General features: G+C 39.2%; 1 long non-coding RNA gene across 4 annotated transcripts in view; it reads right to left on the bottom strand.

Annotated features, from left to right (window-relative positions):
* Positions 1-1,940: 1,940 nt before the first annotated feature.
* Positions 1,941-26,613, bottom strand: part of LOC124171603 — a 138,829-nt gene continuing 114,156 nt past the window's right edge. For all 4 annotated transcript variants that reach the window (XR_006867866.1, XR_006867863.1, XR_006867864.1 and 1 more), the window contains exons 5-6: positions 25,367-25,523; positions 1,941-2,232 (exon numbers count right to left, since the gene is read on the bottom strand). This is a non-coding gene — a long non-coding RNA (uncharacterized LOC124171603). The remainder of the gene's footprint in view (positions 2,233-25,366; positions 25,524-26,613) is intronic.

Raw genomic sequence — 26,613 nt, 5'->3', positions numbered from 1 at the left:
CTTAGCTCTTTGTTATTGATGTAGCAATAAATTGAGTTATTGCCATGAGTATTACAGAGACACGAACCTTTACCTCGAGTACCTACCTTCAAGAGCAGCTTCATTTTTTTTCCTGTCGGTGACACCTGGCTTCGCAAATTATGTTTCAGTTATGGTTGAATGCATAAATATTTCATTTTGATATAATTTTCAGCGACTGTTTTCTTGTTATGAGTGACATTCATCAAGTCTTCGCAATCGAATTATCAACAAGGAAAACATGTTAGAATTGAGGATAATTAGTCAAGTTAAAATATTAGACCTAAAAGTACAATTTCTCAATTAAAGACGCATTTGCGTTGGATATTTACAATGATTTTGCTTACGAATGGAAAGAGTTATCACATTATTTATGATTATATTCTCTTACTTATTCTTAATTCAAGACAAGAGCATACTTTTTCTTTAAAAAAACAGCCCCAGTAGAAAAATTGTTGAATCAGGTAGAATGAGAAATCTAAACCATGCTTGGCTACTTAATTGATAATTTTGCAGGAAATAACTTTAAGATAGGCTGAAAAAATGATTTCTAGAGACTCTAATGTCTATATTAGGCCAATTCTTTCCTGCTTTTATTTTATCTTAATTTAAGGAATAACCGCGGACCATCCAGCAACACGTCTCGACTTACCTTTACGGAGTCACCCAAAACTGCAGTTAAAGTGCACAAATTGAACTCAGGAAAAATCTTTTGCCTTGATCGAGATTTAAATAATGTTCCGTTGAGGAAGTTTAGAGGTAGAACTGCACGTAAAATTAATTATGGATATCACAGTTCAGATGCCGGTCAAGGAAAATACATTTTTCTCAGTACGTTTTTTTATCCTATGGCCTAACGTGACAGTATGGTTGAATTTCGCTGTGTCAGGAAAGTTTTCAATTGCTCTCACTTTTCATCCTCCTTTACCTGGCTTATCCTTGGGAATGATTTTCTTTTTTTCAGTAGACATGAAAGTAAATTGGCTAGGATATTTTAGTGAGGATTCATAAAGGAATAAAACTTCATTGATAAGGCGTCAAAAACTCTTTATTGAAATCATAAAACTTAATGTTATACACGGAATATGAAACTATACACTATAACTCTAAAAATTATATAACATACTAACCTTTCATGAAGACAGATCTTTGTTGTAAAAACTGTAGTCTTGAGAAAGATGAGTTAAAATATTCCAGGATAGAGATAAAAGAATGAGGGAAAGTCACTAACTAGGCAAATGAAAGTTTATTTTACGTGCTTAAAGAGTAAATTTGGAAACGTAGCTTATCCAATATTACACCCATAATCTCATCCTTTTTCTGAGGAGGCATTTTTAAAGCTTTTTTATCTGTTATTCTCCCTGTAAGGAAAGTATGGGACACCAAAGAAATCAGTAACATTTAAAAAAATTGAAACGTATCTCCAGTAGAAAAAGAGAATTAAATATCCTTGACTACAGTATGACAGACTATAAGGATATCGGAAAATTGTAAAATTCATTATTTAGTCAGTTTTTCTTGTAAACGTGGGGATGTACTTCCAGTAGGTGAGAAATTAGAAAAGACTTCTTTGTGAACCTATGTTTGAGTTGTTTGTATAAATACATAGTATTCAATAGTAATTCTCCAGTAATTAAATAGTATTTCTTCAAATTATTTAGTCGATTTTTAAATTTTCAATATGTTATAGCAATATACCCTGAATATTATATCCATATCTGGCGCTCATAGAATCTATTTGGGTTCAGGGGATTCCGGATCCCCCCACTCACAGTTATTTTCCTTTATAAAAGAAAAACAAAATATAATATTGAAAAAAACATGAATTTACAAAATATTTTTGTATCAAATGAAGTTTTTTTCGATTATGAAAAGTGTCAAAATTAATTTAAAACCCATTACTTAGTACCCTGTTTTTCAAAAATTTTCTTCCCTGGTTTTGGACCCCCCCTCCCCGAATTAAATTCCTGGCTACGCCACTGGCGGCAGCAATTTACCAATGTCATACGGTGGGGAGACTCATGTTACCCTGAAACACTCCATCCCTCTTCTTAACATATGTTCACCCCTCCTAACCCCCCTTTCTAGCGCTCTTGACTGCTCCAGTTGCTTTGGTCCTTCGCGGCAAACCTCCCCTCACCCCCTTCTCCCGTCACTTTGCGCCGATGTCGGTGGTGACAAGAAGGCTGAGGCTCCTTCCACAGTTTTTCTGTGCTGAAATTGAAGATAATAGGAAATTATGATGTGCCAAGTTTGATCTTGCGGAATAAATATTATCAATATGTTTGATATATACCATAGCTCTCTAAAGAGTTAAAATGTGACCATTGAAGGTGTAGGTTAAGAACAAGCCTGCGTAGTGGAGGGCTCGATTTAGTGGCGTATCAAAAGAAATATAAAAACAGATATACTTTTTTTCATAAAAGAAAACAAAATATTGATTAATCATGAATATATTATGCAAATGATTTTTAGTGAAATTTTTTCGAATATGAAAATTACAAGATGGAACCCTCTACTTGGCACCCTGTTTTTTTCCTCCCCTGGTTTTGCACCCTCCCGGAAGGAAATTCCTGGCTACCCGCCTGGCACAATTATAGGGAAGATTGAAGAAGGTAGGTGGATAGATAGGAAAATAAACGAAGGTTTATTTCTTATAGTTGCTGGAGAAAAATAGTTGCTTTACACGTGGTTGATGCGGTTTTCACAAGATTTAATTATGTGTCATTACTTGTAAAATGTGTTAGTATTTTCCTATGAAAATCTCGTACTTTTATCTATGATAGAGCGGGTGTCCAAAAGTTACTACAATTCGTAAATTATAAAAGTAACTACCCTTTCATCAATTACATTTCGAAGTCATGGTTTCATTTCTGCCTAACCTGCAAGTACAATAGATGATATAGTCATTCGGTATGTTATAGTAAATTTCATAGAGCCCCATTCTTTAAAATCATGACGAAATTTGTTGAATGTATTAATTTTTTACGCTTCTGAATTTCTGTGAATGCGATATATTTCCTGCAGATTATATTTTAGTGAATATTCTAGATTAAGATTATACAATCATGATATTATAACCTCATTATGCCAAAATTGCGAATACATATAAGTCATTAGGTTCATTAATGAAGGTACCCATAATGGAGTCGGTATTGTCACCGAACCACAACCTTTGTATGATTAAGCTGAAATTGTCCCAATGATAATGGAAATCCAGCCTTATCTATAGTAAATTTAATCATCTCTTTCTGTATGAGCAGTTTCTAATTTAATGCTGCCAAAGGGAAATAATTATTACGGAAATCAATTCCCCCTCCCTAATTTAGCCGTTAAAATGAAATTATAATTGGGAATCGCGTTTTTTTCAATTAGCACATCATTATTTTTTCCAGAATTGATGGTATTAATTCCGGAAAATCGGGGGTGATTATTTTTTAAGCTATTTTCATTTGAAGCAAAAAATTGTGGTCGTGCTCTTAGCATAATTGGAATGTATTTCTTCTAGAAATCTGAAGCTGAACAAAGTTGCGTCTTGTGTTTCTTGATTCTTCTTTTGCATTCCAGCAATATGGATGATACTTTCACATTTCTCTGAGCATTAAGCGAGTCAGTATGAATTTTTTAAAATGTAAGTCGCTTTACATCACGTAAAACCATGGAAAAATATATGATTAACAAAAAAGCAACCCAAATATTTTCTCCGCTTAAATAATAATACAGAACTCAGGGATGTCAGCGTCGTAATAATTATTGAGGGATAACTTTTGTTAGGAGGACGAGATGGAGGGGAGAATCAAGAGGTGCCAGCCGTCCTATAATGTTAGGGATATTCAGTCAAAAGACACCCCAACCTTCGAAGTCTATTCAAGTAAACCTCCAGCTAATCACCACCTGGTCGGATCTCGGTTTTCTGATTAAAAATATCGCAACCTTGCAATGCAGTATTATCATCAGTCGAGTAACTCTGCCAAATCCTTATATTTTTATCAGCTCAAATAGCATATTTGTAAATGGCTCAAGTTTCTTTGTTAAGCTCATGACTTTGTTCTGTTGAATGATTCACTCATAAAACTTTTGGCAATTATTAGCCACAGTCGTTGCAAACCCAAAAAAATCCATGTACATGGTGTTATAAGTCTAAATATAGTTTGCAGCACCATAAATTATTGGATAAAACAGCTGATTACGCCACAAAATTTCCTCGCACGCAATTTTTAAATTATTTCTCTCTTTTTGAGATTGGTACTCAACGCCAGAGTAGAAGTTTCAAATGTATTTTATCGCGCTCATTAACCTTTTTAAGGATTTTTTACGATGCCACGATGCTGATGTGGTAAAGCCTTCCACTGAACCAATGTCCGTGGTTTCTAATGCCGCAGTGATATAGATTTACACTTCCTGGTGCACGGTAATGCATGCATGACCATGTATTGAATGCCATGCATTTGGCTTCGCCTGTTCGTATATAGAAATCCTAATTATTTTAATACATTTTTGTATCCAAAATTGGATTTTTGATGATGGTTTCATACCGGTCCTGTTTCTCTAAAATATTTTCTCAATCCAACATAAACAGGTTCTTTCCCGAAAGCATTTCGAAGGATGGAATTCTGCCGCTTGCCCTTGGTCTCGAAGAATCCACTCGTAAATCCACGTCGACTACCGGAATGTGGAATTCATAATAAAAACTTTCTTTGAAGCGAAAGTGCTGCAAATTGCGCTAATCAAAAAGCTCGACAGACAGACAGGCAGGCAGGCGGCGTGCACGAGGGGGCAGCTCGCGAGAGTCGCCCTTTTAACTGCCTCCGTCCACTCTTCCACCTCACCGCGCGCTCCCTCGGAAAACCTCGGGCCTATTGTACATACATCCGATGATCCCGTGACTAATAATGCCAATTTAAACGGATATAATAGCCGGGTGTTCATCGGCCCGCGGACTTCATTAAGTTAATCTTTACGGTCGCGGAAATAAAAGCACCGTTGGGTTTGGGCTCTCCACGCCGTTTGCAGGGCAAAGCGGGCGTTGTTATTCTTTTTTCTCCTCCTGGTGCGGGTAATCCCGTGAGTAACGACGCGAATTTTGATGATGAGGACGCAGTTTGTTCCCCAAATTCTGCCCCACGCTTTTTCTTCTCTTTCCCTCCCTCCCTCCCTCCGTTTCCATTCTTCTCCCTGCAACCTATTTGCTGCCACGCCGTTAGTAAATCGCTACAAACGTTTCCTTCTCTCTCTCTCTCTCTCTCTCTCTCTCTCCCTTTCTCCACCAGCCACTTTCTGCAAATGTGTGAATATATATGGTTTTCCGCAGGTGAGGGACAGGGAATCTAGATTCATTCATTAATTTTAACAATCTTGTGATCTGTAAAGGGAGGCGTGCCATTTTCCTTAAAATGCATGAATGTGTTGTTAGGTTGTCGCAGAACATCCAACGATATGACCAACAGAGAAACTATGCCTTTAAATATATTCTCTAAATGTCGTATCTTCCCCTTCCCCAACTATCCTTTTCACTTTGCTGAATGTATCGTCGTAGCACTCATCATACTGAATGGCACGGTGGAAGATATTGGGCAGTCATTCCTTGGTCCTTTATTTGACGGTAATTCAGTGGTTCATTGAATGTAAACTTGACGGTATAGTCATTATGTAGCCGTCAATAAAACTCGGCGCCCTAGCCATCCGCGTCCGCGTTACCGAAGCGCATTGCTATTTATTCTTCCCATCTTCATTAGTTCCTCTCCTTGCCGAGAAAGTTATGATATGTTAACCTTTGGGTATTCAAGACGCAAACATTCAATTTTGCATTCAACTGCTTTTTTGTAATACAAACTTTCTCATGAACATCTTCGTGGGATAATCGATTACAAACACCGTGAGAGAGAGCCCAGGTTAAATCTTAACATTAGATCAGGTTTTGCTTTAAGAAAGTTCCAGTCACACTCAAAGGTTCCGTTGTAAACATTGAATTTTTCAACATTTCAGAGTACACAGAGGTGATAGGTACGTACAAGATAATGAAGTGACGAATAACTATTGGGATAAAAATGTGTAGCTATGGAAAAAAGTTACATGAAGCATAGGCGAGCATTATGAAGTTCACCCTCAGAAATTACAGTGGAGGGGGTGTGAAGCCTAGAGCCAAAGTAATTTTTTTTTTCAAATCAGAGTTAGGTACAGAATTTGGTAGAAGAAATAATTAAAAACCAGGTGGCCAAGGGATACGAGTGAGTCTCTGTTCTGTACTAATAGCGAGTGGAACATCGAATGCACTGCTAGATATCTAGTTGATCTTGCTTGTTTTCTTTCGCTTATTTCTGTACCCAACTCTGTTAGAAATAAACATCACTCATAACCCTTGGCTTCTCACTCCCTCAGTTGTAAAGTTGGTTTCTCATAAATCCATCATAGTATTTTTTTCTTAATGCTGCGTGGGCAACTCCACTACTGTTGGCCAGTTTTTCCTCAGTTCGTAGACCCACCCAACTCTCATATTTCTCCTACGGACCCAGCTCTCTTCTCCTATCCCCGGTTGCTATTCATCCTCGTTGCTTGTGCCACTCACGCCCTTAGTCTACTATTTACCTTATCTAGATAATAGATCTTTGGACCTACAAAACTATTACCGCCTCGTTTTGTCCTTGACACAACGAGGTATTCCAATCTCGCCTAGTGGTACAGTCATGTGTATTTTTCATATGAAAGTTTTCGGGTAGTTTTGATTTTTCTGCCCCATGTTCACTCTACTGACTCCGAAACCGAGGTTTGTTGGCAAAATTTAGCGACGCAAACTTGCAAAACATGGCAGAAAGGGTAAAAATTGTTACCTGTCTGGTTTTTATAGGGAATCTATCAACATTTTAGCAATTGTGTTCAGTTCAAAATTAGAGTGCATAAAATTTCCTACAAATACTTTTTAATTCCTACTAATTTATCCGAAAGAGATATTTCCCCGACAAAACGTTTAGACTTCAGAATCATTTGAAAATTGGCGTTTTTTTCTCAAGAAAAGGTTTTTCTGTACCAAGTCGTCAACTTTTATGTTTTTTGGTTAAAATACTTTATTTTATTGTGTGAACTTTGATATTTTTCGACGATCAATCCCAATAAAAACCTTCGTTTTGGTCCAACACTGCATATATTATGCAAATAGCAAATTTAAAAAATTGCAAAGCGTCATAAAGTTAAGATTAGCGAAAAAGGCCAATTGTCAAATGACGCTGGCGTCTAAAAGTTTCATCGGAATATGTACGATATTTTAGGGACTTTAATTTTATAATTACACATTTATTGAAAGTTGATACACTCCGTGTCATTAAAAAAAAGCTAAAAAGGTGAAAAAGTAGCCTTTATACCATTTCTTGCCATGTTGCATCACAAAATGTTGTTAACAAACATCAGAATCAAGAGTCCCAAATGTATATTTAGGACAGAAAAATCAAAAATACCCAAGCAATTTCCTCCAAAAGGAACTCTTTTGACGATATCATGACTATAGTTGTGTCTTTTAGAGTTAGAGCTTAGAGTTCGTGCACCGTCCTTTTTATCATTTACAACTCGGTGTAAATAGCATACATTTCTAATTATTCTAGGAGGTAAACTATTATAAATTAATGCATAAAGTCATAAATACCAACAACTTCCCCCGTCATTATCCTTTTAGCCTGCAGTAGCATCTTCACTATCCTCTGTAACCATTTCTCAAAGAACTTGAGCCTCTTAGTATTTAAAGCTTCTTAAAATTAGAGTTCCACAAAACAGAAAGCGCGTCAGACTTTTCTATATCGTTATTCATACAACTTGTTGTGACATGTACTCACTCCTGTCGCGGATATTCCTCATTACCCAACTATATTCGCTTCCTACAATGCTTCCCGTGAGAATTACTTTTTATTGAGGTGAATTCTCCGTGGTCTTCCTTTGGGTCCGCTCTGCTGCTGCCAGCATTTCAATAGCTCACTCCGACATTGTTCTCCAGGACCTCTGGGGAAATTTGAGAATAACATCCCTCAATAGTTCACCGGGAAAGAGCTTTATCCCATAGTTTTATTTCTAGTCTTTTAAACGTTAACCTATAAGTAAAATTTATCCCTTCGTCCAATTTTGTGGTTGGTCTTCGTTTTACATTTTATGGGATGGAGCGACATTGAAAATCCATCTAATCCAAGTTAAACAAAAACCTCATAGAGTGTCCAAAAATGTTGCCAAAACATTTCGGTTACCCGATTTGACAGTGGAAACGAGACCCTAGGGCGGGCTCACGAGGATACACTCCTGGGGCAGGGACTGTAAGCGCTAGCTTTTCTCCTCTGCACCCAGAAGGGGAAGGACGGGAAGGAACAAGGATGGAGGCGCCGCGCCGCCGCGATGAGAGCCCGACGACGCCTCCGGGGAGGGGATAGGGAAGGAAGGGAAGGGACGAGGAATCCCGCACCGTCACAAGGCGGGCGGGTCCTACTACTAACGAAACCAAGCTTACGCTGTTAATATTCTACCGATCCTAGTGGATTTTCCTATGAGGAAGAAAAATCCATCGATAAATTCGGTAGATTACTCGATTTGACAATGGTAACGAAACCCTTGGGTCGGGTTCGCGGGATACACTCCTGAGGCGAGGACTATAAGCGATTAGCTTTTCTCCTCTGCCCCCAGAAGGGGAAGGACGGGAAGGAACAAGGAAAGGAGGCGCCGCCGCGATAGGAGCCCGACGACGCCTCTAGGGAAAGGACGGGGAAGGAAGGAAGGGACGAGGAATCCTGCACCGTCACAAAGGCGGGCAGGTCCTACTACTAACGAAACCAAGCAATACGCAATTAATATGCTACCAATTTTAGTAGATTTTCCTATAAGGAAGAAAAATCTATCGATCAAATCAGTAGATTACTCGATTTGACAATGGTAACGAAACCCTTGGGTCGGGTTCGCGGGATACACTCCTGAGGCGAGGACTATAAGCGATTAGCTTTTCTCCTCTGCCCTCAGAAGACTCGATTTGACAATGAAAACGAAACCCTCGGGTCGGGTTCGCTGGATACACTCCTGAGGCGAGGACTATAAGCGATTAGCTTTTTTCCTCGCCCCCAGAAGGGGAAGGACAGAAAGGAACAAGGAAAGGAGGCGCCGCCGCGATAGGAGCCCGACGACGCCTCCAAGGAAAGGACGGGGAAGGAAGGACGGGACGAGGAATCCTGCACCGTCACAAAGGCGGGCAGGTCCTACTACTAACGAAACCAAGCAATACGCAATTAATATGCTACCAATTTTAGTAGATTTTCCTATAAGGAAGAAAAATCTATCGATCAAATCGGTAGATACTCGATTTGACAGTTTGCCGTTTAGTTTTCTGTGAGATATTGAAAGAATTATAACAAGGTGAGGAACCACTTAATGGAAATAATGTATTTAGCAATGGCCGAAATAAAAATATGAGTGATCTGAGCCGGTAAGTGAATAGAGAGAGTGCAAAGATTTGTTGCATTGAGGATAAACTTTCCTTGCCTTCACAAATTAGAGAATTGCAAACGAAGCTATGTGACATTTAACGCCATACTTGAAGCACAGATGGAAAGACTTAGGATATATGTTAAACGAGTGGAGAAATGCTAGGGGAAAACTAATGAGCTGTAGGTGGATCAATGTCAGGCCTAATCATCCGGATTCAGCTTGAGAGAGAACCACCCGGCCCTCGCCCCATCTGTCCGAAGTCTAGTGACAGCGGAAGAGATAGGAGCAGGCATTGGAGGAAATGTGGAAATACAAGCAGGAGATTTCATGGGGTGCGGGAGGAAAGACCAGGCAGAAGGAATTTCGATGAAAGGTGGGTCTTCAGCCCTACTAACCAAGGAACAGGCTCCACCTTTTCTTCTACGAGTGGGAGGTAGACTATAGAAAGCTAAGGACAGATCTGATTCTTGGAAGAATGAAGGCGAGCGAAGTTCTTGTGAGAGGCTTGTTCCGAGTGACTGGAGGTCTGGGTCATGTGATGAACGGGAGTAAAATAGAGGGAAGATTCGCTTCTGAGATAAAGACCTAGCATCTGGGGGGTAGCGCGTTGCCAAAAGTAAGACACATGTAACCATGGATACTGATTCAAAGAATAGAGGAAGATTGTCAGTTGGCAGGGGATTCATCGGAAAAAAGGAAAGGATGGTAAAGGCGGATGGCCAAGGGAATTGTCAGAAAAAGATAAGGAAAAAATGATAAACAGTAGGCACGTATGGAGGAATATGTCTGGGTGTTCTAAGTCTACTAGTTACCAGAAAAGATTACTAAAAACTATAGCGGTTCTAGTCTCCACTTTGGGTGACGCAATTGAACACATATTAATCTCATTAACCAGTATCTTGAGACTTCGCTACATTTCAGAAAGCTTGAATTTTCATACAATGTAAAGTATAAATGAGCAATGAGTTGATACTTGATGAATGCTGTATCATTTTATCCGTTTAAAGTTGATTGCATGCTAACTTTATTTGGAAACTTGCAGAAAATTGGAGTGTGATAGAACTTCCATCTTCCTAGCTATAGCCCTGATCAACGCGATGAGAATTTTACTTGCTTCTAAATGTCAAAATATATCCTCCTCGTCAATTCTCAACTGGTCGGGCGATATTGTTAATTGTTTCTTGACTTAATAAAGAAGTTCAACGCGCAAGGCGTCGTAGAGGGTTGTGCCATCCGCGAGCAATAAGTATTCCCGACCGTTATTCACAGAGGGTACTACCTGCTGCCTTTTATGCCTAGGTCGGCCATATTGGCCGACTATGGGTAGGTATATAAGGCACGGGCTTGCTGGGTATTGGACACGGCTGGTATGAGCGGCCAGTCTTTTCGTTAAGATAAATTGTCAATTTTGGTGCTTGAATTATACTGTTGGCAACAAGAATTTGAAAAACACAATCAGCCTACCACTAATATAAATTAATAATATTCCTGAAATCTACATTTGTAGTCACTGTGGCATCATTGTCGAGATTAGTGCTTTGTCCAACATCGAAGACGCTTCCTGACAGTTTCTTTGTGAAAAATTGGCGGTGTTAGACTCAAATCCTGCGGGCATTTTGGGGCCTTACTGAACTGTTTTCTAAGTGAGCATCAACTGTTGAAGATTATAATTGTTTATCAAATACGTGGATAATGTGTGAATTATTATTGCATACATAGTTTAAAAATCCTGAGATTGGTATATTTCTGCTCCTGATGCTCACCGCTGTTCCCCTATCCCAAGATAGTTCTTCTGCATCCTTCTTCATCTTTCCTTGGTTCTTGTCCCTTGGCCTTGCACTGGGGCTTCCCCATCAATTTCCCCTGCCATTATGCTTCCCACCTAATTGCTGAGTATCAGTACGTGGCCGTTTCCTTGTGTTCTTCTTCGGCGTGTAGTGATCTATTCTGCCCTTTCTTCTCGCATTCCTCTTCATACTTCCTCATTGCTCACCGTTTCCGTCCATTTCAACATCAGCATCCTCACGAGCACCGAGTCCCGATGGCCTCCATTCTTTTTTGATTAATTTTTCCATTCTTCCAAGCTCATAAGCTACAGTTTTCCACAACCCACATCAATGATTTCATGTTCTGCTACCTGGTCTCCAGTCTTACGCTCTTCGAGCATGGTAACAGCCTCATTAATGTTGACTATTGGCTATAAGAACAATTATATGCCTATAGCGAATATTGGAGACAGAATAAATTGCAATTGGCCTTTCTGACTTTTTGAATTAACTTATTTGAAGCGAAGTCAATTCCATTTTAGCAGAGCAGAGTGATTTTTATGTGACGCGGATTTCCTTGGGATTTCCAAAAAAATGATGAATTGATATTTATAATGCCTAACTCATTTGGTACGGAATTGTTTGCTAGGAAGAATCATTAATGAGAGCTACAAGGGGATGGAAAATAGTAGGCATGATGTTGGCAGTGATGAGAGGGAGTGTAGATCAGCAGGTGAATATTTATTCACAGAACAGAGGAGGAGGGAGGGACAGTTGATTCTTGCGTTGGAAAGTTTTATTTAGTGGAAGAATCCATCTCATCTAGAGTTGCTGTTAACACTTTTTACCTAATGCATCCCATATGCAGCCAGTATTTGCTCTTGGTGTGTTTTTTACCGAAAGTTGAAATCATTGGAAGTTACTTTTCCAATATAATTTTATCAGCACTTCAGTTGATTTGGTATATTGTTTTGAATTATTAAACATAAAAATCACTACCGTAGGAGCTCCTTCATAGAAACGTTTGTGTTTCTGTCATGCATGTAGCCGGAATATTTATGAATTCACTTAACGTAACCTTAGTTACTAAATTGCATTGATATTTTCACAAGAAAACCTTAAATTTTTTAGGGTTTAATTATTTTAATTAATAACATTGATTTTTATTTCACTCCATTATTTATTCTTAGTACATTATTGCATCATATTTCGGTATCGTGGTAGATTTTCTCGTAAAGGAATACGGTATCCAATGTGAGCGTGAGAGCATCGTATTAGAAAGATATCGTAGAGATTTATACATATTTAGGGTCAAATAGGATTGAAGGCACGAGAGGTAAAGACAACGGACTTCTCAGAATATACGGCACGGTGCGGCGTGGAGAAAGTGTTGAAGAGTCTAATTTTGTTCGAGGGGATGAGTGGGTGGCAAGGGTGATTCGGGAATTCGCTACATACTCCTCCCCTTCCTTTTCCCTGAGGATATCCCAGTGGTCCCCCATCCGACCAAAGAAGTGCATTCCTTCCCCTCCGATCTTATTCCCTTCGCTCATCCGATCACCGAACATGGAAGGGATTTACGAAGCACGGAGAGGGAGGCAAAAAATTCGCGGACGCCAATAAATGGGGGCGGAGTTTTCGCTTGTTCCCATGGTAACCGGGAAATGCGAGCTTGTGTGTGTGTGCTTGCGTGAGTGAGTATTCGCAGAGACCGCGTGGGAAACTCGTGGATGAGGGGCAAAGGTGTGCGGCACGGGGTGCGTAAGGGTGCAGTCGGTCGGTGGGGTGCGGCAGCGAGAGCGGGGCGGTATCTGGCGGTGCGGAGATATCTGGCGGAATTTGGTCCACAGGGGGAGGGCTGAGGTTACAGTCAAATGGGATAAGGTATAGGTGGGACTGTAGGGAGAGAGGGCTACTCCTAGCAAGCACTCTCATGGGCTATCAAAGCCCTGCCATACCTTGTTATTGATGGCGCCTCTGAACCCTGCCGCTATACTGATGTGAATATTCGACAGTAGGTAGTCAAGAGTAAAAGCAGCACTCGAGTAACTGATTCGTTTGGGTTGGTGTAGCGTACCAGATTATCCAGAGGAAAATACGAATTGGATACCGAAATATGTCTTGACCTGCGGTGAATAATTGAATGCCTTAGTGTGCAGTAATGATCAGGATGAATGAAATAAAACACGGTTTTCTTAGTATATACTGCTATTTGCAAATTTTGTTGAATCCTTTGAATCCATTGGAGAAACTTGATTAAATTGCATGCAAGTGGCAGCAGATAAAGGCAGAGCACTATCCTATAAAAATTTACGTGAGAGAATAAAATCAGATGCATTGATACAAGCAATAGTGGATGGACAATAGTGTTTAAATACATTTTAAAAATTATTTTACTTGTAAGTAAGAGTAATGTTATTTATTTCCACTCACAACCATATTCTCTTATTATTCATGGTAGACTTATGTTTTCCTCAAGGCTCACAGTGAACCAAAATTATGACATTCGGTTGAATGCATGGGAACTAGTTTACCTGTCAGGATAATCTAGCACTATCTGGCTACATTTGGTGCGGTTCTACTTCCAATCATCCCGCATTCACGCGCAATGTATTCCCTCACCCTCGTTCCTCGTCGAGTCGCCTCGGCAACCCCTCCCCCTATGTATTCACCCCGTGACTCCACTCCCCCATTCGACTTTCTCCGGTGCATCATGTAAGCCCCCTTCATCGCGGGGTGGCAGAGACCGCCGTCTTCCCCGCTCCCCGCATCCAGCACACACCCCCGCCCGCGCACTCATTGGCTGCGCTCCTGCACACAGACCCCTCCCCCTTTTATCGCACGCCTCTCTCCCGTGGTCGCGGAAATCGGGAGGGGAGGAAGGAGGAATATGCCCAGCCCTCCCACGCAGACCGCGGGAGAGTGAGGGAGCAACAGTTTATAGTAGGCACATTCGACAGTACGCCGTTTGGAAATCGACTATCGATTGATCGATTTAATCGATGTGCTGAAATTTCGATCATTAGTATCGATGCATTGATAGAATGATAAATATGATGGGAGGTTGTTAATAGTATTCCTTCATCTATTGAGATGTGTTGGCAACGGTATTCGACCATCAATTGCATTTAATTTCAGTTGTGGTCAATTTTTTTACAAAACAGTCTTCCAATATCGATTATTAGGATTGAGGTATAAAGTAATATCAATAATATATAATAAGATGTGAGCTTCTTGATAGTATTTGTTCATAGATTTGTTCAGATTGAGATTTATTCTTAACAATATTTGATCATCAATTCTCTTTTATTTTTAGCTGAATTCCAATTATGATACATTTTTTTTCATTTCTGGCTAAATGCCCATAGTTTTTTTATTTATAGATATTTAACTCCACTTTCAGGTTTTATGTTCCATTCAACTGCTCCTTTGTTCGACTATCGATGCAATTCGAGAGATAGCTGCTGTTAATAAAGTGTGCGATTAAAAGTAACAGAAGCAGGCAAAATTTAGTGGAATGACATCCTATAAGTATTAAAAGAAAAGAGAGATGGCACTTTTCCAATGGGTTTATTTAAAGTACTTACGACGCGTTTCAACAGATATTTCAACATCAAGAACAATGATACTTGATAATGAACTTGATAATGACCTAACGGTTGAAACGCGTCGTACCTGCCATAAACCTATGGAAAAGTGCCATCTCCATTTCCTTCAAATACTCATTAAGTGTTCGATTGCTGTGGCTGGTTGACGGTATCCCGTTTCAATAGCAATCGCTATACCTATTTATTTAAGGATATTATGTTGAATATTTTGTTTTCAATTCTTCTTTATTGGTAGCTATCATTGTTTATCAATTGATAACATATAAAATATGATATTGTACAATGAAGATGTTGATGACTGCCACCGATGTCGAAACCCAAGATTGCAAAGTGTACCATACCAACACCACCATTACCAACGTTAGGGGATTCGATGATCGAACTAGCGTAATTTGTAGACCGCGTCGGAAATTACACTCTTAAGCGGTCCCTGGGGGGGTTTGAGCGTGTGGGAAAGCAAAAATTAGGGGTGTGCGAGAGTGGAAATGTTGCACATTATTTCCGGAGGCGTTTTGTTTTTCCTGCTTTATTCGTCAAGCGGGTGGGGTGGCGTTTGGAATGAGATCAGTGAAATGACGGTGGAAGGGAGAGAATTTTTTTTTTTCACCCCACTGCCAAAATTTCGACTTTTCGCGTCGCGGTGGGGATGAAATGACACGAGAGGTGGGAGGAATCGAAAAATGGGGGTGTGGCCAGAGACGTGTAATGAGCCGAACTCCGTCCTTCCGCACATCCACATGTCTTTCAACTCCCTCCGCTCGTGGGAACTCGCCCTCCCCCATATCCCCCTTTCATTCTTACAATTCCCACCGTTTCCCCGCGGCCTTGCCTCCGCCCCAGCCTCACCTGCCAGGGCCGCAACACGAGCCAAAAATAAAAAGAAATTTTTTAATCATTTTTTTACACCTCTCTCTCTCTCCTTCCCTTCTCTTCCGCGCGGGAATAGTGGGCGGAGTTTCTCGGCCACAGCCATACGAGCGATATAATAAAACGGGAGTCGGGGAAAAAAATGAAAAGCGCTTCCCGCCGGCGGGATTTCTTTTGTTTCTTCTTTTTTGGACGTTTTTGTTTCACTCGAGAGCAATGGAGGAGGTTTGAGGGTGTTGGGTACGGTTTATGTGGAGTGGTTTGGGTGGAGAATGCCGGGTTGGGAGGGAGAGTGGAGTGTGGGCAATGCTTACAAACGACATCGGGAGGCCATACGTGTTAGAGCACAGGTCGAATGATGATCGAGATTTTGGGACGTCGGTCGGACGAGGGGGCGCTCTCCCGACTTCCCCTCCTCGAGAGTCGCGGGGTTTCTCTTCCCCCATCCCTCCGTCCACTCCACCATGCGGCACACCCCCACTCTCCGACCTCCCTCAAAACAATACCACGTGATCTCCTCCTCCCGCGCGCTCTCTTCTCGCGCTCAAAAAACCGCCAACACCGCCGGGTCGGCGGCATCTGACACTTCTAGCGACTCATTCGCTCCTGTTCCCTCTGCGTAACCGACAGCAACTTTCATAACTATCAATAAAGATTTTAGGACAGTGTGTTTTACGAGAAAAATCGAGAAGTCCGACGGCTTTGTTGTCATAAATTCTGGAAAAATGTTGTAATTGCCGCAGACGGCCTACTTGTCTCCGGTTACGATTGACCATCGACCACTTTTGCTCTTTTGCCGTCTATGAATTTTGACGGGGAGGAAAAGAAATATGCGGTTCATCCACCAGGAAGATTTTTCTGTAATAATTTTAGGTTTTCCTGCACTACCAACGCTTCTTTTGACAAACGTATTTCTGTTATTATACTCTTAAATAGTATTTAACCAGTAATTCAAAATAAGTAATTTTATATTTTAGCGTATTTTCATTCAAGCAGCAACCAATACCATATCGTCAAAAGAATGATTTACGTTATGTTCCAAATACAATCTTATATATCTATGAATCTATAGTCATGGATGACAGCTGATGTATTCTTATATCCTTCATGTGTTTTCTGATTTCAGTACAGTTCTTATTGAAAAAGTCTCACTAGTTATTAATGCTACAAGGAAGGAAGGCATAAACTGTAAAGTAGAATAAAAATATTAGAATGTGAAAGGCCCTTTCAAGATAGTCTATTGATATCTATAAGGTTATTTTTTCCTTTCAATATAGCCAATATAAATAAATACAGGCAAAATACGGCATCAAAATATTTGTACAGCTGCTGGTTAACGAAGTGCATTCTGTCATACTAATTCCAATTGTAATTCCAAGAATTCCACATGTATGTAATTCCCTGATTCGAAATTCATACTAAGTATTACACTCTAAGACGCATATTGTCTTTGCCTCTTCAGTTTACTTGGTTTTGAGCTTCGATTCCTAGTACAATGGAGGTGGATGAAAATCAAGTGAATGGCTAGGGGAGAATCTTACTGAATAGTGGGAAAAACAGTTGGGGCGCCATATGCCAGAGTACGACTGTCTGTTAACTTTGACACATGTGTTACGTGAGAAATGTAATGCAGAGAAACAGGGAAAGATTATTCTTTCAAGGTGCACTAAAAAAGAAATAGTTAGGGTAGGTAAAGGAGGGCATGCAAGAAAGGAAAACATCAGAGAACTAAAAGAACTAGCTTTGGGAAGGAAGTAACGAATGGCTGCATTAAATTAATGTTAGCATTTCTTCACGCAGTACGGATGAATATAATTATTTATTTTATTTATTATTTAAGAACTAAAACTTATAAAAAACGTTCCATTTTCTTATTAGTTATAGTTTTTTTTCCTGATCTCTATGTTTAACGTAGATTCCGTGTCTTGGTCTTCATTTTCACTGTAATTTAGTTTAGAGTTCAGTGCAAATATTTTCCGACGTTTCGGAGTATTTACACACCTTCAACAATGAATATGATACCTATATGAAATGATATATAATTTATAAATAAATCCAATGCATTGCAAAAAAGGTTTGTCTGTATTCTAGTGTCTTCTTTTTTAATAATTTGTAGATATTTTTTTATTTTTTATTTTGCTAATTGTAAATAACATTTTTATAATCTTTCGTAGTTTTTTGTATCAAAATTATGTACTCATAATGCAAAATACAAGCAAGAGTAAGAAAAGGACATAAACCAGAGTAAGAAAATTAGAAAATTACTAATTAGTTTTTCATAGTAAAGCAATGCTAAGAATGATGTAACATAGTTATTCATTATTCCCTTTCCAAAGATAGTAATTACAGTTCTCTGACGCTTCCCTTCCTACTTTATCTGCCCCAAGGATTTATTTTTTAGCCTACCTAGAAAGAATTCTCCTTCAATATTTCTCTCCATCATATTTCTCACGTTATATTTTAACGTAACCATTTGAATTTTAATTTTCCTTCACGCTGTATGCTCACATATTATATACTAACCGTTATATTTCTCTTGAAGACCTATGATCCAAGATATTAAATCAACAATATTAGTAATCTGAACAACATTATTCCAACATTTTTTGGCAGTCTGGGGTGACTCCAGGCACGGACTGGGAGTCCCCGGGATAAAAAAAAGAAAAGCGACTGTTCAGAGTTCAAATTTAGAAACCGAACTAATGATGAGAGTAATGACTTGCGGACAGGGCAAGAGGGATGGTTTTATGGCCGTCCAGTCGCCACCGCATGCCAATGCGCCCGCGCCCCTTAACACCCCTGGGTGAGTGGTGCCTCGCTGGCCGACAACCATCCTCCTCATCCCCCCCAAAACCCTCTCCTTCATTCAAACCAACCACGCAATTTCTCCACACCACAGGAAATTTCGATGGGAATACATTTTTTTTTTTAACCCGAAAGGCGAAAAGTTGGAAAATAAAAAGTCGACGAAACCGAGTGGAGACGAGTCACAAGCTGTCTCTCGTTTTATTTTTTAGTAACTTTTCTCACCATGGTTTTCGAGCCCACAGTCCAGCCAACCATAAAAAATATTTTTATTTTTCTTATTCTCCTTCTTCCAACCCTCATTACTAAACTACGACTATTCAAAGGAAAAATAAGACAAATAAAACAAAAAATGGACAAATTCGCCAAAAGTATGGGGTCCAAAAAATTATGGGTATGGTACGTTTTATTATTTTTGGACTTGATTCCGAATAGTTTGGCAGAACGTCGATTGGTGATAGACACATTCGAGCACATCTTTCTGTTTCCCGTACTGTGAGCCAAGCGTTCCTGTCCAATTCATCCAAACAATTTTGCATTTGCTTCTTTTTCTGGGGCTGCTTGTCCCGCGGGAGGAGTTAAAGAGTCGCTATCTGCGGAAAATCTTCCTAAGATAACATAAGAAGATTTTTAATAAGACTTTGCCAACGTTTGCTTGAATTTACATGCTCACTCACAGTATACTCGCGAAAGGCCCTCCGAAAAGCTATTTTGATCTTGTCTTGAACTGTCCTCACTAACAGGTCTAAGTATCATTAGAGTGGCAAATACATCTGAACACTTCTTGCCTTATTATACTTGCCGCATAATATACTACGGATATAATGTGAAGGAAGAGTTGGTTTGATTTTGGGTATGGTTTCAGAGAATAAAATTGTATTCCACCTACGCTCATGTTTATATTTATGAAAAAAAACCTGTATAAGGTACCATTCTTTGAGCAGATTAAATTCATAGGATTAATGTCCTAATGTAGGATACCTTAGTGTTATGCTCCAGGCAAAACAAAAAATAAACTGTTTTTTCTTGGGCAGCACTTTGCACTAAGGTACGCTTTCTTTCTTCCTTCTTTCTTTGGCTAACTAAGGAAGATAGTATACTTAAGGATCAGAAGTTCAGAATAACTAACTTAGTTGCATGAATATTTTATCCCGAGAATGCTACGGTATGTTATTCTACGTTATAGAGCTATGGAAAAAAGTCATCTTTGCGGCTTATTTTTAGTTTTTACGTTTGTATCAGCACTGTACCAAACTGAAACTGTTAATGAATGTGAAACAGGTTCTTAGGTCGATGTGGTGGAACTACTCAAAGATACTTCGGCGAATATAATGAAATTTAACCAGTTTTAATCGATTGAGCGACAATTTTTTATTTATGAATTCATCTTGGTCGATGCATTTAATAGCCACAGCATAACGCCCACAAGAGTGGCACAGCAAAAGTAGCACTGTTTTAAAGATTCTATTGCGATGGTACGTTGGACAGGTATCATAATTCGTATATTTCTGCCGCTCTTTTATTTGGCAATCATGCATCGAATTTAGCTGGCTTTGTTTTCTATTAAGACGGAAAATGAATGAGTTACAGCTCTAACTTTTTATATTATTTTTTCAACAATAGTAGTGCATAAAGAAAATATCATATTGATGAATCGATTATACAATAATATGTTTTTACTTTAAAGTTTCCATTTAGTGCCCTTCCATATTATAAATTATAGGTATTCATTTAGCATAAGGACATATGAATTAATATATTTCTGCTATTGGTATTCCTCCGAAGTTAATTTCTCATTTTCTAAATTTTTTTAGTGTAATCACAATATTTACTGGATGATAGCCCGCAAAAGGCACAGTGGGGTCCCTTATAGCAGCGTACGAAACATTGGTGCACACCTTTGCATATTTATTACCAAAAGCGCAGCCTATGATATAAAAAATTATCTACAGAGTCCACGATAATGCTATATCTACAACTCGATATTATGTCATCATATAACAACCCTTTCTCAGCCAAATGAACACCAACACGGTCATTAAGAGATAAGTAGCGGAAATTATCTAAATTTAACTTGAAAATTCCAAGCATTAAAAAACCCTGATTTCTTTTGCGCGGAAATGAATAGAGGGTAAGAGAAGTATATTTATTAATTTTTGAGTGAGTGAAATTGATTTCGCTCTCCCAGAAAACCCTCTTACCTTTTCATTTGATGAATGCATAACTGACTATTTCATTCGGTAAAATATGAAACTCATGAAAAATTTGCTTCTTTTTGAGAGTGTAGATAATTTATATGGACTTTTGATTTTAATTTAGCATTTTTCGTATCATTAAATAAATTATTGCGTGAATTTCTGTTCATCACTGATACTGTTTTAAAAACCATTTTGATTAATCAACTAGATCCATGTTCTATCCAACTTATTTTGCAAACCTATTTGCTAATCTGAGAGTGCTCATTCCTCCCCCTAGCACGTAGCTTCGACTTCGGATTGTCTGGAAAAGAGGATTTTTAGTTTTACTTTTTTCCTACCTACATTGGCATGTGTATTGTTTGCGTACGCATTTTCTTCAGCCTCAATTTTTTTTTTTTATTATCATTATTTCGGGAGTAGGAGAAATTTTGCCAGGGATGAGAGATTGGGGAAGGGACGAAGTAGTGGAGGGGGACGGAAAGTTTGGAAAAATAATGTGGGAGTGGGGGCAGCGGGGTTTTTGAGCCTGAAGGTGGGTGGGGTAAGTTCGTTTTATACGCTGTAACGCCATGTTGGGAGGAGGGAATGAATGGTTTCGGACGAAATCATTATTACTTCCACTCCCTTCCTTTCCGCCAACTGAGGGAGGGGATATCATAAATTGAGGTGTGAGTGCCAAACACCGTGACATTCTGTTTTTTTTTTAGTAAAACGCGCATCTGGAGTGGGTAGCTGGTAGAGGTTTGATAAGGCGACGTTGGATGCTAAAGTGGACGAGACTTAGACGTCTTAAGTCTGAGACGTAGTTAAGAAGACGCATCGCATCCGCTCAAGCACTATTATTTTGTCTTTTTATGCGATTAATCACCCATTCAAGACCAACGTAAGGCTTATCATACACCAAGGAAGAAATTCGTAGTGAAAAAAAAGAAACAAAATGCTTTACAAGGACCAAATCTTGATCTTCTGATTGCTGGTCAGGAAAGCGACTATAGCTCATTTAAAATATATTTACAACTGAGAGGCTGGCCCAAGTTATTTGGGGGATGATGACGAAGGGCACGTGACTTCCTGAAAACCAATCAAAATGCGAGAGGCGGAGCCTAATCTCCAGGAAATTCAGTCGCTTCGCGGTGTATGCTTCCTGTATTAATATGCTGTGTTGTCAAGTGGGAAGAGGGTTTTTGAGACAGTCTTTCGCTTAGATTCAGTGACAGCCTTTTGAGAAAACAGCGGCTACGTCCGCCTCCCTCTTCTCTCATCCCACATCTTCCTTCTACTACAGGGCCAGTTGCAAAGATTTTTGAAAAGGATCGTAGTTACGCCGCCATCTTTCAAGAAGTGGGCATTCAATTCAAAGCGTGGGTATACCGAAATACTGGGTTTACCTACGTTTCTAAGTCCAATCTATGGCACGATAGACGGAGGTAGTGCTTACTAAGCCTCTGTCTGAGAGAAAACCCTATGTAGTCACTTTTCATCGACGGACATTTTTCAAAACAACGCATGCAACGAGTAACTTTATCCGTCTCCTGAAGCACAATGTGGAATTTTTGACGTCAGCGCCATTTTCGGGAAACCCAGTCTGAAATGAACCATGGACGGGGATAGCTTGGTTTAACAGTTAGCTTATCTTACCGGCAATCGGGATTTCTGAGTTCGAGAACTCGGCTATGGTAAATTTTTTTTCGCGCCAAATTTCACCCTTGGCATCACTTCTACTAAGTCACTTTCAAAATAGCTTTTTATAACGCTACAATCTTGAAATTTATACGGCATGTAGGGTCTTATTCACATTTTACATGTCTTTCAACATTCACCTGTATGTTAAACATAAAAATCTTTCCGTCTGAGAAAAATAGGTACCTTTCGTGTGAGAGTGTATGTGATAGTCTACTGTATGCAACATGTAAACGCCAAGATAATACCTTACGTTTCAAATGAGTGATTCGTTGCGAAAAATGACCGATCAAGCGGAAATGATGCGTCCTCTAAGAGAGGGTGAGAGACAAAGAATATAGTGGTGTATTAAAAAATAGGATGAAGTAATGACATCTACAAGTTTGTGATTTCCATGCATGAAAAGGTAGCAGGTAAAGGAACCAGGCTCAGAGGGAAACTCCAGAAAATATTTTGGCTATAAAACCAACAAAGATTAACTTTGTCCCCTGTGATTAAGTACCTTGCAGTCTCTGGTTATTAGTTTAAAGAATCATTTTTGTAAAAACGAATTTTTACTAGTCTTGTATGATTATGACGGGAGAAAAAACGTTGTCAACGCATGCATGATGAACGGAGTGCTAGTGAAAAATAAAGGCGATGTGAAGTGAAAATTATTTTCCAGAGAATCGTTCAAATGCATTATTCACATTATTTTCCGAATTCGCCGATTTTAGTTTTCCTTCCACACTAGCTAAAAAATTGGGTCCATAATTTGATTTTTAGATTTTAAGTTTGAAATATCCATCGACGACTGTGAAAATGGTTAATGGCGCCGGAGTTAAGTTCTCGTATGATATTCCTGAGGCAAAGGGTTCAGCCTAGAAATTGTATCTACTCAGAGCATGGGAGCTTTGGGTAAAGGCTACGGCTGCTAAGATACGCCAAATATATTCCAATGACAGAAAAGTATAAATTTAAATGCAATAACAATATGATTAACAATGCAATAACAATTTTTGCTCACAAAAACATATTTGGCGCAAAAAATAGAAATTCATCATGAAAATGTTATGTTTTCAGATACTATAAAGATAGTGCAGTGGCAGAAGTCAAATTCTTAGTCAACTAAAACCTAACAGTAGTTTTTGAGTGTTCAAACCAAATTCTAATTGAAATCTATTGATGGATTTGTTAAATATTTATCTGGACCTTTCTTTCTCACGCCGGAATGTATCCCTAAGAAAGGTAGTTTATTTTATTCAATGCGAAAAAAAAGAATTTACATTTTACTAAACGAAACTCACATTCGTTGGGTTAACTCCTGAAGCGGAATGAATACAAAAACCAAGATATGGAACCGAAAATATAACAGTGACGATGGTTGAAAGTCTGTGAGGATGACAAAAGCACAATCGTTGGGAAAACAGAAATGATTTTCGCTGAATCGCAAAAGCCTTCCACTCTTCAGACAGATGTTCTGATCTTGTGCGTGTCGTCGAGCACGCATCCATAGATGAATTTTTTCCATGTTTCATGCCGTCAGTTTTGTGACTCGGCGTTGGGAGCGCGGGATTCGTTTTAAGGGAAGGGGGGAGGGGAAGAGGGAACGCAGACCCATTGCCATTCGTCGTCTGGTCGTAAAGAATGTGACTTTTTACTACCACTCACTACCCCTTCAATTCTTCGATTTTTTTACCATTCGGAAGACAAATGTACGCGTTTGGTTGGATATCTTTCTTCCTCCCCGAGTGTTACCTGTACTCAAAAAGTTTGCAAATATATTTTCAAAATTTTAACCATCATATTTTGAAGTGATTGCTCAGGTACAGTACTTGGATTGAACTTGATTCGTATTTCGAGGTTGGGCGTAGCAAAAATTTTCCAATATTTGTGCTTCCAATGCTTTTTTGCAATTGTTCCGATATCTCCTAGTTACCATAGTTTTTAGTTACTTAGCTCTTAATTTGCTTGCTTCCATTGCTTACGAATAGTTCCATTGTCGTAGTTTCTGATCTGACAGCACTCTCTGTACTGTGTGCTTGGCATTTGTCCTGCAAGTGAGCGTGTGTCTGATTAAGGGAATGCCTGGTGTGGAATTACTTGGTGCTACACCCTCGTGGTTTCTTGCACGGTACCTTGTAGATGTAGATGTATCTTTAATGGAGCAATTACTTACGGCAACTAGTGCGAACAAAATGAGTTTTACTTCAGGGAAGCTTCTTTCAAATTCATCAGTTTTTTTTGTGGATAAATGTAGTCAAAATTCAGAATAGCTCATATCAAATTGACTTGTATAAATTTAGTCCATCATGACATTACAGCTAAGATAATACATAGCATAATGATTGAATATTTTTTCGTAATGCTCAAAACTTCTTGAGTCGATTCTTTGCTCGGGTACACTTAATTATCCGGAATTCTTCCGCGATGTCTCATGTTTTACGAAAACATTTTCGTCGACAATGGTTACTACAGGTTAGAAGTAACCGACCGGAAAGCCCAACTGTCGCCGTATAAATGAAACAACGTGAATGAATCCCGGAAACCATGGAAGCATATATCACTCATCGCTGAAGCCTTTGCAGCACCCATATATCTGCTGGGGTATATTTCATCTTGGAAATGCGCATGAATCTAAAGTTTTATTCATTAGGCCTTAGAAGGTTGAGCTTTTCCCAGGGTTTATTGAGATCTGTTTATTGAGCTAATAGCAATAACGAGAACATTGAAAAGAGATTTCCCAAAAGCTTCTCTGGATTATAATTGGGGACACTCAGTAGGTAAAACCATCATCTACTCCCGAAGGGGTGTAGTATGTACAACAGTTACGAATAATTGATATCCATAAGTCATTGAAAAACATACAACCTTCTCATTTGGTTAGAAAAGATAAGATGTAATAGCTTAGCTATTGAAAATATATTTTGACCATTTTCTGCCTTTAATCAATGATTACTTACAATTTCATCTTTTATATTTTTGGAACAATATTTCGTACCTTTCCTTGGCGTTTGGCCTTGTTGCACACGTAATCTTGCTTCTCCGGGACATGTAATCAGCAGAAGATTGAGTTTAGGTGAAATACTTCCCCTTTGCTGCATTCATTTTCCCATGTAGTCCCACTAGTCAGCTTTTCGCCAGTTTCATGACAATGCCTGTAAAAACAAAATAAAGTTACTTAAAGGATAATTTGGTAAATATCTATGGTAGCATCAACTTATACATATTTTCTTTGGCCCTGTTCACAAAAAAGAAAGCTCTCCGTAGTGTGCATCACATAGCAAAATTGAAATTAAAAAAATATCTTTCTAATCTAGCTTACAGCAAATCCTATTATACCGCACCATCTGAATACAGTAGGCAAATGAATTCGAATTTATTTAATTATTGATTTCGAGTAAGTATGATAATGGTGATGAAGTAAGTAATTACGCATTAGAAAATTTAAGTTTTCTATTGTGTATTTGAAATGCTTATTTAAGTATACCGGGACTAGCCGCGGTGATAACTTTTACGGAGTCTCCCGCAATGCACAAATCGTGCGAAAAATCCACCGCTGCTTCAGATGTCTGGAAGCGCTTTCCTCGTGGCATATTCTTGATTCTGGGGGATGTGGAAAAATCATTGGGGCTTAAGTCCGGGATGTATGGAGGATGATCAAGAATTTTGACGTTTTCCTGTTCCAAAAACGACTTTGTGACTCGAGCGGTGTGTGAGCTTGCATTGTCATGATGTAGCGTAATGCGTCGATTTGGGTTATCTTTCCGAAGCTCGGCGATCACTTCCGGCAAGCAAATAGTCGTATACCATTGAGCATTAACTGTTCTTTGATTTTCAAGGGCAGTCGTCGCTACATGCCCTGAGGCTAGTGCGTCCTCGCTGAAACTTTGCATACCAACGATAAACGGTTGCCTTTGATGGTGCTTCTTCGCCAAAAACAAGAAAAAGTTCAGTAACGAATTCTTACCGGGTAAGGCTTCGTCGAAAGTTATTAAAAATTATGGAGCGGTACGGTTCATGACTTAATTCCATCTCGTACAGTGACTTGGGAACTTTGACACGCCACCGTTTTAAAACTATCAGGCCGGTTTTAATGAAATTTTACATGGGCATTAACCAACTCAAAAATTTGTTTATAAACACCATTTATAGTTTCTAGGTGATAAGGAACGTTCTATTCCCGACTCTTAAAAGGCTACCCTCGTAGGCTAGCAATGATTATCATGCAATCCATTATTTATCTTT

The sequence above is a fragment of the Ischnura elegans genome, chromosome 1, assembly GCF_921293095.1.
Source record: "Ischnura elegans chromosome 1, ioIscEleg1.1, whole genome shotgun sequence".
NCBI classification, from domain to species: domain Eukaryota; kingdom Metazoa; phylum Arthropoda; class Insecta; order Odonata; family Coenagrionidae; genus Ischnura; species Ischnura elegans.
The sequence above is the reverse complement of the archived record's forward strand: the minus strand, read 5'-3'. Positions and strand labels throughout refer to the sequence as shown.